A 15,363-nucleotide genomic window follows, 5' to 3' on the forward strand; every position below is an offset into this window, starting at 1 on the left:
ATAACCTGGTAACCCACATCCTACTGTCCTCCGAGGACCAGGGGTGGAAGCCTTGGTGTGACCAAGTTAGCATTACAAACATTCTTCCAGCCTCATGGCCAGCATGCCTTTCTTTATTTCTTTATGTGGCTGCCTCTGTCTTTTACGTTAGTCTTTTTGTGATGATGGAGAGATAATAAATTCTTAATTTTAGAGATGATCTTCGTTTGTGGTGTGTGTGTGTGCACTTGCGTGTGTCTGACACAAGTGTGACGGTCAGAGGATAATATGTGGGGTTCAGTTCTCTCCTTCCACCATGCGGGGCACAGCTGTCAGCATCTGCAGCCTCCTCCCTGTCTGGCCCCGCTGACACTCTCAGGTGGACTCCTTTCCTGCTCACATGCAGCAGGTCTTGCAGGCACAGACAGGTGCTCCGGGAAATCATAGGAGGAAGCAGAAAGTTAGCGAGATGATCAGGATTAGGTCCAGGGGAAGAAAGAACACAGGGCATGATCTCTGTTTAAGATAAAGATTGAGGGGGTGGGCAAAGACTCGAGCATGGCAGGGGGTGTGGTGGGAGGGAGGATGAGTATTGCTTTTCCTTGAGGACATAGGAGGGGAGTGAAAGATGTCAGTATGAGGAGGAAGGAAGGAGATGTACTCTGGAGGGCAAAAGAGACAAGGGAAGCACTAGAAACGCCCAGAAGTTAAACTGTGATTAACGAACGACCTGCAGGGGTTGCCCAGAGAGGTGGACATTTTCTTTGTGATAAGTTTTGCTCCTGTTCATACGATGCTTTTAAAGTTATCTGCACAGAGCATCCCTGGTGTGCATCAAGTAAATTATGACTGCAATAGCCAGTGACTTCAGCTTGTCCTAGATGCTCCTGGAGACAGGAGAAGAGGATAGATGCACACACATTTCTGGCAGGGTGTGGACAGTGCGACATTGCGGGATGTAGGGGAGGCTTAGTGCCACTCCAGGTGTCTCAGTGAGACCCATGGTTTCTTCTCCATTCCCCTTTATTTGTAGAGAATGAAGGGGTTGACAGCCCCCGCTCTGGATTGATGTCAACCGTGGCTTCTGAAACTGTGCTCATGAACCTTCACGGGGTCAGAAAACTGAGCAGGGAGGTTGGGGAAATTTGGGGAGAAATTTTTGCAAGAGTGAAAGAGTGCTGAATGCACAGTGAGCAAAAATGAATTCAAAATGAGATGTGTAATAAACTTGAGGTATCTATGGCAGTCCACACTCACGCTGTATCACGAGACTTCTTGCGGCCCTGGTCCCCAGCACACAGCATGAACGCTTTGCCCTGTGCACACCACAGTATCGTGGAAACATGGTAGACACTGCCTTGAGATACCTGGGCTCAGACTGGGCGTGTCCTTGACTTTGTACTAAAATGTTTTTTATTTTTACAGAAACATTATGGTTTAAATATGGAAAATAAACACTTGAATATCTTCCTGCCATCATTTCTCAGCATCTACATATCAAATTAATACAGTTTTAAAAATTATTGTGTGAGTTTCAGACTTGAGTTTTATTAAAAAAAAAATCTTTCGGTGAATTTCGGCTGGGATTAGAACTGTATTTCCAGCAGTTTCTGAAGAGGCCCTAAGCACACTTCTGCCATTTTGTGTTGTGTATTTATGTGCAGCAGCGTTCTTCACTCTGGCGATTACAAACCCGAAGTATCTATCAGCTCTAAAATGTTAATGATGCCCTGTCTCCTGCAACACCGGATACCCAGCTCGGATTCAATTCTTCATGTAAAATAAATAAGCATCTCTCTCATCCACCGTGTGCAGATTTGACTTTTTAATTAAATGATAAAATCATGTCTATGGCAAAGAACTGTTTTAAAATAAAAATTCCTTTTCCTTATTGTTTTTGAGACAAGCTAGTCCTGGACTAGTCACTCTAGACCAGACTGTCCTGGACCTTGCTCTGTAAAGCAAGGTACCCAAACACCCACAGCAATCCCCCCAAGTGCTAGGAGTATGAGCATTAACCACCATGTCTGGATAACAATAAATTATGAATTATTATTATTAAAATGTTTAATCTATATGTCCATTTCATGTATGTAGTGAGAGATTTCAGAATATATATTTCATATACCTATTTGCTGGCAATAGTGGTGGTAGGGTCAAATAAAACAGTCTCTGGTGGTGAAAAGTTGATCAAAATTATAAAATGTAAGAAGCTCATCTCTAGACATGGAATTTCTGATAACACTCCAACCTCTTGCAGAGCTCCAAGCTGGCCACCAGAAGGCAGTGTTATTAGGATCTGGGTCTAGCCCTTGACCCTGTGTGATGAGATTGCAGGGGAGAGTCAGAAGGCAGCCTGTGTTTGGAATCTCTTGCTAAAGGAGAGGAGAGAAGGCTACAGGGCTGAGGTCTGAGGTGAGCACTCGGGGGAAGTGTGGCAGGGGTGGTGTCAGAGTGAGGGTGGTGCTGTAAGAACCCTGATGTAAGAAAATGGGCTTCTTATGACATCAACCTCCCCCACCTCATGAATGCTCACCTCCACCAGAATCTCAGGTTTACAACGAAGCCCATCTCAAGGGTCAGTGTCTTACCAGAGTGCACTGGGCTTCCATGGTTCAGTCAAGTGAAGACTATGGGATATTTGCTTAATGAATGTCTAGGGATGTCAAATAGTAGCAAGCTATTGTGAGCAGAGAGTACAAAATTCTGGAGAGACGCCCCCTTGATTTCTATTCTGGGCAGACTCAGCTGCTGCCTATCAGAAGTATAGTAATAAGTTTACTGCTGAAACCCTGAGAGTCTCCATGGGGACTCCATGGCTCTTGCAATGCTAACTTGTCAGATTTCTGGGGTCCGATCTGTATTCCATCATCAGTAACTCTTGCCCCATAATTCTCCAGAGATGTGTTCTCCGGCAAGGACTCCATGGCAGCCCCTCCGTGCTTAACAAAGTCACCCGTTTGCACCACAAATCTTGGGTGAATATTGTTCTTTGATGTCAGTCTGTTCCTTTTCTTCCATGCCACTACCTTGGCAGTCTCCGTATCCTGCTGTATGACATGTTCCTATGATTCTCAACACTCTCTCCAACATGAAACATTGCCCCAGGAAGGAGGGGGATGCTCACCAGCCTCAGGTGGCAAACAAAGGATCACCTATCTGGGAACAAAAAAAACCTTGAAAGTCCTTGGGGCCCCCTACCCATATATAGTATAAAGGGGTGAACATTGCTGGGGGTGGAGACTCTGGCCAGCCAAACTGCAGAAAGAAAGAGCTATTGGGACTGTTGTACTGCTGGCGAGCTGCAGGCAGCTCCAGCGTTGCCATGTTCAGGAGGCCTCACTCATGTTGGGGTGGGCTTCCTGGTGATGTGGCTGTTTTACAATAATCTCTGATCCTTGGATATAACCCCTTACCCATCATCCTGTTAGAAAATCAATAGACTCATTGGTTCCTGTGGTGCTTTGAATAGGAATGGTCCCCTTGGGCTCATATATTTGAATGCTTGGTCACTAGGGAGTGGTGCTTCCTGGTTTGGATTAGGAGGTGTGGTCATGTAGGAATAGGTGTGGCCTTACTGGAGGAAGTGTGTGTGAAATGCTTAGACAAAGGAACATTCTCAGCTCTGCTTCTGAGGACAAGGCTGGGGTTATGAGAGAGAGAGAGAGCTCTGCCAAAATTACTTTTTGCTGTTTTCTTTAGGAGAGACACACGGAAATACCAGCACGAGGTACACGGGTGTTTATTTATGTGAGTCACACTTGCATGAAATTACAGCTTAAATATGTAGAAATTCTGAATGGGCAAAACAAACACCACTTTTCTAAGGTCTTAGTTGCAAGATTAAATTGAGCCTTAGAGTGGTTAAGTGATGGCCAAGTTCATGTGGGTGATACGTGATTGTTCTTAACAAGATATTGAGAGCTCTCAGCTTGGACTGACTGCCTTTTCCCAGAGAACCTCATGCTTCACGCCTTGTTGCGTGAATGATTGGTGGGTTCACGTGCGTGGGTACTTAAGATGTGGCTCTCCAGCCGCTCCCAGAGCATTTGATGGGTGGAATCATGGATATGGGCTTAAGGGACAGGTGCTAGCAGGACAATGAAATGATGAGAAACCTTCTGAGATGCTTCACCAGAACAACAAACTTAATGAAGTGAATATGGAGGGTGCGTGTCCCTACTGATGAACGACACATCACTCTGGGCAAGCAAGCGTCTTTCCCATCTACACTTAAAAAGTTCAGCACATGAATAATTGAGCAGCTTCCTGACACACTCAAAGTTTGTTTGTTTGCCTGCTCAGAGCAGAAAAAAGAGGGGGGTGGGAAACTATTTTTAAAACAATCTGTCATTGGCTTGGAGTTGATGTGCCTGCCGTAATTATATTTGTATTAGAGTGTCTTGTTATTTTCTTGTTGATAAACTGAAGTGAAATATGACATCAAAATAAGAAAGAGGAAGGCTAGAGATCTACATGCTTGGTGCATGTGTGGGCTACAGATTAGAACTGGCAGAAACCTGCCCGCTCACCTGTGTGGTCATACAGTGCTCAGACCACGGCCTCATTACAGTGAGCACTTTTCTCAGTCAGGGCCAGAAGAGGACATGGAACGGTGCTGGTATCCAGTGCTCAGTAACTGTGTTCAGAGTAAACAGCACTGGCCTGATTAAATCAGAGCTGTGTGCATATAAAGAGACAAGAGCACGTGCCTGTTCCTCATCTAGCGAGGCTAGGAGAAGGACTTCATTCACAGGACACTCCCACTGCGGTGCCTGGTTCTGTTCCCTCTTGTGAGTCATAGGCCTGATGGTGAATTAAGGTCACACCTTGGGGAGAGGGAATGGTTTCCCGTAACAAGAGTAGACAGGCTTATTCCATACATACAAAGGAAAGGAAATGGCTGGTGGAAGAGAGGCCTGCCCTCCTGTGCTGACTGTGGCACAGCTCACAAAAGTGTTAGCCCAGTTGTTTTCTCTGCAGGAGAAAACAGAGATCTGGTCCTAACTTGGGCCTTGAACAAGTAAAGTTAAATAGAAAGGTCTAGACATTAAATACTGTTGGCTTTGTCATTTTGTCATCACATACTTCTCAATTCCTCCACTTCACATCTCTAATCTACCTGTGTATCCATCCGTCCATCCATCCATCCGTCCATCCATCCAGCCATCCATCCGTCCATCCATCCATCCATCCATCCATCCAGCCATCAATCCGTCATCACCCACCCTCCTGCCTCTTTGTCAGCATCCTCATCTCCGAGGCTGCTGATTTCCCGTTGATGTCTCAGTCAGTGCTTGCTTCTCTTCTCTAATACAGGTGCTACCTCCCACTAAGTCAACATGGATGCCTGTGATATTGTCTATGCCTGGACAGCTAGATTCTTCAGAGGCATGACAGATGAGGAGGTAGGCTTTCCCATCAATCATACTTTAAAGCTTTATTTGACTTTCTTCATCCCTGCCACCCTCATTCACCTTCGTGCTTTCTCTATCCTTTTTCATGTTGTGTGTGTTTTGTGTGTGTGTGTTGCATGTATGTGCAATAGAGCTCAGTTACGGACACACATCACCGTGTTTTCTTATCCCCCATGTTAGATCGGCTGGTTGAGTGCAGAAGAAGGGAGAAGAAATGTTGATAGGTGTTTGCTCATAGAAGCTGATGCTGGCCCATGACTCTTGCTCCTACCTTCATTCCTGGTCCTGACAGTGTTCCATCCCAGCACATGGTCAGCTCTGCTGGACAGTCCCCTGTCCCCCCACTCAGCTCCAACCAGGTACAACATGTCCTCTTCTTGTACCACTGCCCTGCCTTCTCACTGACGATTGTTTCTTGCACTTTAGCCGATGCCCAACTTTAGCATAGAGCACTGTTGCAAACTCTCTGTACAATGCCACTTAGGTAGGCTTTCTGCTCCCAGCCGGGCATTGTCTGAATGGCAATCTAGTGAATAAAACATCAACAGAAACTCGAAATATTTTGAAAGCTATACCTATGTGACTTAAAGAAAAAAAAAGCATGAAGGATTAGCTTGTGACTCCTTAAGCATCTAAGGCTGTTGTCTCAGCAAACACTAGTTTATTCTTCCAGTTCCAAGGAATTGCTTCTTCAAAGTCACTAAGAATCCTGGCCTCCCGCTTCCAGGTTCTTATTCAAGGAACTGAAGTAAATGCAAACAGATTTGCAAGAAAATTGTATCCAAAGTAAAGCAATAATACAGCTAAGAAAGGAATATGCTGCCAAGAGTGACTCAGGACACGAGTGAAGGCTTCACTTTATGGCATTTAGGAGTTTATTTAGTAAGGGGCATAGTGGGGGTGATTCCCTGTTTTGATTGACAGGCTTGGATATGTTTCTGTTTTCTACATGAGTCCCTTCCCACTATTCGTCTTATTTCAGTGCCATAAGGATATACACAGGCATAAGATGGTAAACAGATTTTTTCCCCTAAAAGTTCTTTCAGAGTAGACATTTTGCTTCCTGCCTCTGGCGGTTTGAATGAGAATGGCCTCAGATGTTTGAATGGTTGGCCCCTGATTGGTGAAACTGTTTTAGAAAGGATTGGGAGCAGGTTTTGCGGACTTCAATTTCCCATCATTCACAGTGATTCATTCTCTCTCTCTCTCTGTGTGTGTGTGTGTGTGTGTCTGTCTCCTGCTTGTGGTTCAAGATGTTAGTTTTCAGCTCTTCCTGCCACTATGCCTTTGCTCCACCATCAGGGACTCGAATTCTCTGAAACCCTAAGGCCCAAATTAAATGCTCTTTTAAAATATATATAAATTGCATTGGTCATAGTGTTGGTCACAGCAGTGGGGAGTAACTAAGACATTGCCTAGACACTAAAGATGGTCTAAGCTGGACTTCCCACTGCATTCTAGACCCAGATATGTTTTTTAAAAAATACATTTGAATTGAAACTGACCATAAAAGAGATTTCTTATGATGGTTACTATGGGGAGGAAAAACTTAATCTGTTGTTCAGAGTGGTGTGTTTGTGCGTCTGGGTGCAGTTCAGAGTCCTAGCTTGCCGTGTGCTGCTCGATGCATTGCTGTAAGAAGGTCACACATATGTGCGAATGGGATGGGCTTCTTTCCAAGTTCCAGGAGTACTGGGACAGAAGCAGAGAGCACAGTGTGGGTGACTGACAGGGACCTGGGCTTCCAAGCTAGGCATGGTAAAAGGTCTTGAGGAAGGCGCAGGCCAGGGCAAGAGCCAGCACATACCCTCTGCTTGCACAGCCTTGATCTTGTGCCAGGATGGGAAAGGCGTGCAGGACTGAAAGATACAGAGGAAGGTGAACCTGGAGCCAGGCAGACAGGAAGGATGGCAGACAGTCCTGCGGAGCAGAGGGCCCCTCTTGTCACCACAGCCTGCATTTAAGGTGATTTTCCCAAGATTCTTTTTGTTCCCTTCCTGAGGATGCTTTTCTGTTTCTTCCTTCTTTGGAGCAGGAGCGGAAACATGGCCACCCCTGCCCCTGTGAAAGCCCGTTATTAAGACTGTTAACTGGAGGAGGTAATTTTTACTTAAAAAAAAAAAAGCAAAGAAAAAAATTTATGTTTCTACAATTTAGAAAGGGGGTGGTAGTGGGGAGTTAGTTTTTCCCTTTTGTTGATCCCCTGTTGTGCTTAGTTGTTTCTAAACTCTACAGGAACATTCCACTTATTTCAACTCACGGTCATTCTTAGTGTGTTACTTGATCTTGGGTATGGGTTCTTACATTGCCTCTGCTTCCTGGTGGGAACAGAGCTGGCAGTCTTGAAGTTGCTGGGTGGTCCACGCAGTCTTTCCCTGCTTCTGGTTCTGCCTCCATGTTCCATCTCTCCCTCCCTTGTTTTCCCTCTGCTGCCTCTCCCTGCCCTGCCCCTTCGCATCCTATGCTCACCCACAGGGGCCCCGCCCCTTCGCATCCTATGCTCACCCACAGGGGCCCAGGAATGGAAATGCTTCCAGCACAGAATCTGCTCTTGGCATCTTTGGCCTCCCCTCAGCAAACCCTGAGTCCCAGAAATGGAAAAGGAATTGTGGGAAAGAAGGTGCCTGAGCACTGGCTGTGTGCAAACAGGAGCCTCAGCTCACTGAGAAGGAAAGGAAAGGAAAGAAGGAAGGAGAGGAAGGAGGAGGGAGAATGGGGCATGTAAGACAACAGGAGGCTGTTTGTGGGAAGCAGTGTGATTTAATTTCACATATAGTAGCTTCAAACAATCCCGAGCTTCCTCTGCTGTCTCTCCCACCCGCCATGGCCTCCACGCTGGCCCAGGAGGCTTTCCTGAGACCTTCGTGCTCTGGAGTTTGAGATTAACACATGTGATCAGGGTGGGTGGTGCTGCGCTTTGGTCACATTTATAGTTTTGAGAATGAGCGGGTAAAATCATGGGGGAGGACTCTGGTACCTGTGCCTGAGCCCACCATGGTGGGGTGTTGGTGCCCCAGAGTTCCCGTCCTTGGAGCAGAGGATGCTGGTAATTGATGAGTACCTACCTCGCTACTGGAGTCACCCCCAAAGCTGATAAGAGTTTCAGTTCTCCTAACAGTGCCGTGAATCATACACGAGTCCCATTTCACAGAACAGAAGCGGACTCGAGCTCGTCACACACTAGCCCAATGTCACGTGCCTCTCAGATGTCAGAACCAGATATAAAGAAAGTCCGACATGTTTCAATGAACAAGTTGCTGCTTCTTCCAGGATTCACATGGCTTATCTAAGAGCCATTCAGCACTGTATTAGACCCAGACAGGGGTGGGGGGAGCGAACTGTGTTTTCTGTCCCCGTAGCCCCACTGCCAGTGCCATCGTTCCCAGGTGACAGGTTCCGAATCTCAGACAAGGGTAGGAGTTGGCAATGGGAAGCCAAAGGTTCTGCATCTTGTGATTTCTTGTCCTCCTTGAAGATTCTTTCTGGACTCGTGTGTGACAGACGAGCCTGTGGGGGTGGAGCGCTCACTGCTCATACAGACTTCCGTCCATGGGACCTGAAACTCAAGCCAGTGATTAAGGTGGAAAATAACCCTGCCTTCTTCGGCAGGAAACAGCTAAAAATAGACGCCCTTTGTGGTCTGGTGAAAAGCATCCAGACCTCATGCCGTGATAGGAAACCTTCGGTGCCCAGCCTCTGGCCTGCATATCAGTCCTGAGTGACACTGATTTTGAAGAAAGGTTGAAACCAGGGCAGGAGTGTCACGTGATAGAGAAATGATGAAGCCCGTATCAGTTCCCAGCACCCCAGGGTTCAGCCGGCCTGGGTGACATGAGAACACCGGAGGAAACTTTTCCTATCTTCTCCCAGGGGGTAGCCAGGTGAGTGGAACGAGGGGCTGCTGATCCCCGTGAGGTTTTAGGGCCTCAGCGTTCTGTGCTGGTGAATGCCACCCCCAAACTACAGCGTGTGTCCAGTACCGTCTAGGCTGCCCCAGTGGGTGTGACTCTGACCAGAGGAGGTACTTCTTCAAGGCACTTAGTCTTCAGTGGGAGGCTTCTAAATAAGCCAATCACACAATGACAGACATCAGGGACCTCTGAATAAAACACAATCTGGGGATACAATATGAGGCGTGGGGATGAGTTTTCCAGGAGCATTTGAAAAGCCTGCTCAGTTGCTGAGATCTTTGAACAAGAAACACAGTGGCAACTGGGCCCAGTGATGGGCAAGACTGGAGGGAAATGGAGGGAAAAGCAGAGCCCCTAGGCTGCTGCGAGAGGGAGAATCTGGGCATCTGAGGTCAGGCAGATTGGGGCAATGATGCCTGCGTTACTGCCACCCTGAACAGGGTGCTGCTTGCATGGACTCTCCCCTACAGTGACTCAGATCACCCACTGCTGGCCAGAGCTGTGTCAGTGGGCAGGAGGTAACAGGGGTCAAGGGTGAGGCAGCCAGAGGCTCTCCAGCCAGATTCAACTCAGGTCACCAGGGTGCCTTCCCTAGACCTCCATGCTCACCTCCCCTTCTGCTGGGCACCTGTTCGCTCTCTTCCCTCTGTGCCTTTTGTCCCCAGAGTTTGAGCAGGGTAAGTTACCCTCTTTTCTCTTCCCAGTATGCACAACAGTGTGTCCATTGGCCCAGACACAGATAGAAACTAAACAGAAGAAGCCAATCTGCCCATGAGGGTGGGTGGCAGCAATGTAACTGGGCTTGAAAGGAATCTCTGAGAGTAGCAAAGCAAGAATGAAGAGGCAACTTTGTGTCTCCACTGGGCTACCTGGCTAACCTCATTCTTCTGTCTGGACACTGCGTCACGTCACGCTGGGGAGATGTTCCTCCAGAGTCCCAAGTCCTTAGGAAAAACATGTTTATTTCCCCATTGTAGAAATTCATATCGATCATAAAATAGGAAAATACAGAAAAGTCAGCAAAGTAGCTGTTGTTAATTACAGCCAGTTTTAAATTCACTTAAAAAAGCCAGAAGGAATAATAGGGAGAAAATATGATAAAGCGGTAAGAGATAAAGAATGGCGACTGTTATAACCATCATTTTATGGCTCCATATTAGTCCCATAGAATTGATGAATTGTGGTTGATTAAAGATCCACCTCACTGTTGTATATTTAAATTACATCCAAGTTTTTCCATTTTTTTTAAAACAGAGTAATTAAATAGCATTCCCCTTGCTTACCGCAGTCTCAGAATCTCTGACTTTATTCCCCAAAATGCCATCACTGAATGAAACAGTGCTAATAATCCAAAAGCTCTGGATGCTTATCGCCAAAGAAAGGGCTGGTGTATATGAGAGCCCAGAACTGACTTGCAATATTGACAAGGGGTGCTGTATCCCCATTGTCTACTAACCAAGGAGACACACCCCTGTGTCTACAAAGGTATACCCAGAGTTCATTTTACCCTGAGTGTAGGTGGTGACATCCCATAGTCTGGGGTCCCAGACTAATTAACGAGACAAAGCGGAAAGCCAGCAGAACAAAGCATTCACCTCTCTCTCTGCTTCCTGACTGGATGTGAGCAGCGAGCTCAGCCCATACTGCCCTGCTAGCCTCATGATGGATCCTGCTCTTGGAGCTCTGTCAAGAGTTGCATTTGTCAGCTGTTTTGTCATAGTAACATACAAAGTCAGCAATACTCAGGGCCACCTGGGGCCTGTGCAGTTGTGTACATGGGCCTTAGGATGGTACTTAGTGGGACCAGAGAGGGAAGGAGAACAAAGGCCCAGACATGGGGAGTGGTGGGGAGAAGCTGGCATGTCCAGAGGGGTTTCCATAATACTGAGAGCACCAGCCAAGGCCTCAGAAGTACATGTGAGGATATAGGATGGACTCCAGACAAGGGTCTGGCTACGCGTGCAGAACTCAGTTCAATTTACTTTCAGTGGGAAATGTTTAGGAAGGGAAGGGGGGTTATTTTCAGTTTCTCTATGTGTGTGCATCCACAGGAAGGTGAATTGGGTGTCTACTGTGCTGCCCAAATTAGCTCTCTTACCAAAATTCAGTGAAAGGCTCAGAAGCTCTTGACTGGGAATGTTACCTCCATCTAGAAACTTTCAAAGGACAGCACACATTTTTCATTTAAGAATTGATTTCTTGGTCCAGGAAGATGAATCTCAATGTTGCCGACACTGGGAGATCCACTCTGGTGGTTAGCCTTGGCGATCAACTTTATCAACTTGACAGTCGCTTCTAGGATCCCCTAAAAGGCAAGACTCTAGTGAAGAAGTTTCTGGACTGGGTTGACTGAGATGGAAAGACATACACTCAACATGAGTGGCACAATTTAGTAGTCTCCTAAAAGGCTACGCGTTTACTCAAGCTATGTCAGGGAACGGCACAGAACCTCACCTAGTCCCTGCTGCCACTGACATTTCTAGTTTCCTGTCTAGTGTACCTGTTTGTTGGCTATTCGTTTTAACACACATCAGTAAAAATGTGACAACAGAAAATGAGGGGATGGTGGGTGACAATGGCTTTGGCGATTTTTGGCATTTTCCATTTTGACACTGAAATGGCTATTTTATTTTCCCGGAGACTGTGGAGTTTATGACCTCCACACAATCTGAGGTCACTGTTCAGATTGACAAGATATCCACGGTAGATCACTGTATCCACACCCCCCCCCCCCCCGCCAACACACCTTATCAGCCCTTCCCATCCGTGCCCCTTGCCTATCTGGATTCCTTATCCAGTTTCAATGCCTTTCTCTTTAACTCTATTGCTACCTCCAAAGAGTCCCTGAGCCTTCTCTCTCTTTCTCTCTTTTTAAAAAATTTACTTATTTATTATGTATACAATATTCTGTTTTGTGTGTATGGCTGAAGGCCAGAAGAGGGCACTAGACCCCATTACAGATGGTCGTGAGCCACCATGTGGTTGCTGGGAATTGAACTCAGGACCTTTGGAAGAGCAGGCAATGCTCTTAACCTCTGAGCCATCTCTCCAGCCCTACTGAGCCTTCTCTTCTATCAACAGTCTCTCCACTTTCCTCTCAGGATAGTTTCCTCCCTGTCTCTCTCTGACGACTTTTTGCCTCTGTCCTCCAGTGCTGGTCACCCTTCTTTGCCACCACAGCCCCCTGAAGCTCTGTGCTCCCTGCACTACAGACACTGTCTTCCAACCTCCTGCAAACAAATTAAGCTGGGAGCCCCAAGGGCAGAGTCTGGTGCCCTTTGGTTTGCTTTGAAGTTCATTTTCAGAGTTCTGCACAGCCTGGAAAGAATCCGAGATGCCTTGAGAGCAGGATTCAGGGCTTGTTTGCATTTGAGTGTTTCTGTACCTGTTAAAGGGCTTAATTAATACCAAATACCACACTCACTGAGTTCCTGAGCTGCTGTAGAGCTACACACGTCTGTTGCCACTCAGGGTCTCAGTGACTCCAACAAGCATGTGTTTGCCAATTCTCCCTTTTCTATGCTTGTGACATGTTAGCTGTGTTTATGCATGTATGTGTGTGTGGCATGTGCTTGCTGTGTATGTGCGAAGTACAAATTTGTCATTATGTCTTTATGCATGCCTTTTTTGCTTATGCTGTGTGTTTTATCATGTACACTCTGCACAACTTCCCATAGACCGCAACTTGGATCCCGTCTAATCTTAGCTGTGTGCTTGGGTCTGAAGCACAGCATTTCTGATACTTTATTTCCAGCAACCCTGCCAATTGTGTGCCGAGGAGCCTGGGGCCTGGGAAGTGCTGCCTCCTGACTTCTGTACACTAATATTGCCTCTGTTTCCATCTAGCTAACCTGTTCTATCCCAGAACTTAGAACTCCACCTCGCAACACCTCAGACAGAGGCTGCAGCTGTTTGAGTGCACACCCTACCAAAGGAGCAATCCACAGCCAGCAAGGCATTTGCCTGAGCAAACTTAGGTAGACTGTTGGCATAGCATCACAGGTATGGAGTCACACTGGACATAGTGAGTGATATCGACTGGTCTGTAGATGGGAAAACAGCATCCTTAGTGGTTTGTCTGTCTCTTGGGCTACAGGTAAGATGCTGGGTGCCTTTCCTCTAGTGTGCTTCCATCTCTAGACTCCTGCTCTTCCCCCTGAGTGGGCTAGCACAGCACAATGTTGAAAGGTATTTCCACAATGTTGAGGGGGTGGCTAGGAAGCATTAGACTCTTCTTTGAGGATGATCTATGATCTGAAATGACTTGACTCTGAAAAAAAGGGTATTTTTGATATTTTAGCACCGTCTTTATCATTTGTACTGGGGAGGTGATAGGCACCATCTCCCTGTCTGAGAGAAGGAGCATGGAGCAGAGTTATTTGTGTGTCTGGTTTAGTTATTTTCCTGTAGATGCAGAAAAATGCCCTGTCAAACGCAGCCTTGGGGAGAGAGGTTTGTTCTGGTTCACAGTCCCAGGGCTCAGTTCCTCAAATTGAGAAGACACTGTCAGCTAGATCTGGAGATGGCTGATGACATTGGGTTGACAGTTGGTGAAGAAAGACTAATGCTGGTGCCCAGCTTTCATTCCATCCACGGCCGCAGCCCAAGGAATAGAAACACCCTCATTTGAGGTACTCAGCACTCCAGTTAACCCAGTCAAGACAATCCCTGACAGGCACGGCTGGAGGGTTGTCTCCTCGGGGACTCCAGGTCCTTTGAGGCCGACAATCCATTTAAACCATCTCTCTATCAGTATACCTCCTGGAAATCACATGACTTGACTATATTTCTCCCAGGACTCTCCCATCCTCCGCTCTTTGTTGCATCCTGTTGGCTGTCTTTTTAATTCTACTTTTTAATTTGTAGGTGGATTTGCAGACTCATCCTCAGAACGTTGTGTTTTAACCTGATCCCAGGCGTAACTCTCTTGTCACACAAATTTCCTCTGGCTGACACCGTCATGTCGCTGGGCATTTACAGACAGAAGCCCCCGGAGAATGTCCGAATCTATGAGATTAAAAGTTAAGAGCGACAGGCATTTGATTTCAGAGGGAACAGCGCTAAGTGGCAAAGGTTATTAATTATACAAAGCATGTCTCCCACAGAGCAGTCATTGTCAAAGCAAGCTGCCTGTTGTGGCAGGTCTGTCAGGCTGTGACTGAGGAGGAGTACAGAGATAGAAAGAGAGCTGCCATGCTTTCCTCAAGTTCGCTGAGGTAAGGGGGAAGATGGGAGAAACACTGGAACTCTTGCCCTTGAGACTGGGCCCATGTGATGCTGAGTGCACTCTTTTCTGGCTTCTCAGCTTGACAGCTCAGCTTCACCTGAACACAACTTAAAACAAGTCTTACGTTTCTTTGAACTTTCCCCTTAATTTTTATTGTCAGTACATGGGCATTTTGCCCACACGTGTGTTTGTGTACTGCGTACGTGCAGTGCCTACAGAGATCAGAAGAAGGCGTCAGACTTCCTGGGACTGGAGTTACATATTGCTTTGTGTCATCATGTGGCTGCCAGGAATTGAACCCAGGTCCTCTGGAAGGGCAGTCAGTGCTCTTAACCACTAAGTCTCTCTCCATCCTGCTATTTTCTGTTTATACTTTGGAGAATTTCACACATGCGTCTTATGTGTATTGATCAGGTCCACTCCCTTCCTTCTCCCCCCCATTCCTTCTTTATTCCCCTACCCACTACTTCCTCCAAATTGCTTTATTAAAAGAAATATATATTATATTTATATATATTTCTTTTAAAAATTAAATACATATTAAATAAATAAAATAAAAATTAAATATATATTTAATTTTTAAATTCATTTTATATATTAACCACAGTTCTCCTTCCTTTTTCTCCTCCTCCTACCTCTACCTTCCCCCTACCTCCACCCACTCCTCAGAGAGGGTAGGGCTTCCCATGGTGAGACAACAAAGCCTGGCATATCAAATTGAGGACAAAGATACCCCCCCTCAATCAAGACTGAGCAAGGTATCTCACCACAGGGAATGGGTTCCAAAAAGCCAATTCACTTACCAGGGATAAATCCTGGTCCCACCGCC

Source organism: Microtus oregoni, unplaced genomic scaffold, assembly GCF_018167655.1.
Source record: "Microtus oregoni isolate MIOR12 unplaced genomic scaffold, Mior012 000064F_ref0000363, whole genome shotgun sequence".
NCBI lineage: Eukaryota > Metazoa > Chordata > Mammalia > Rodentia > Cricetidae > Microtus > Microtus oregoni.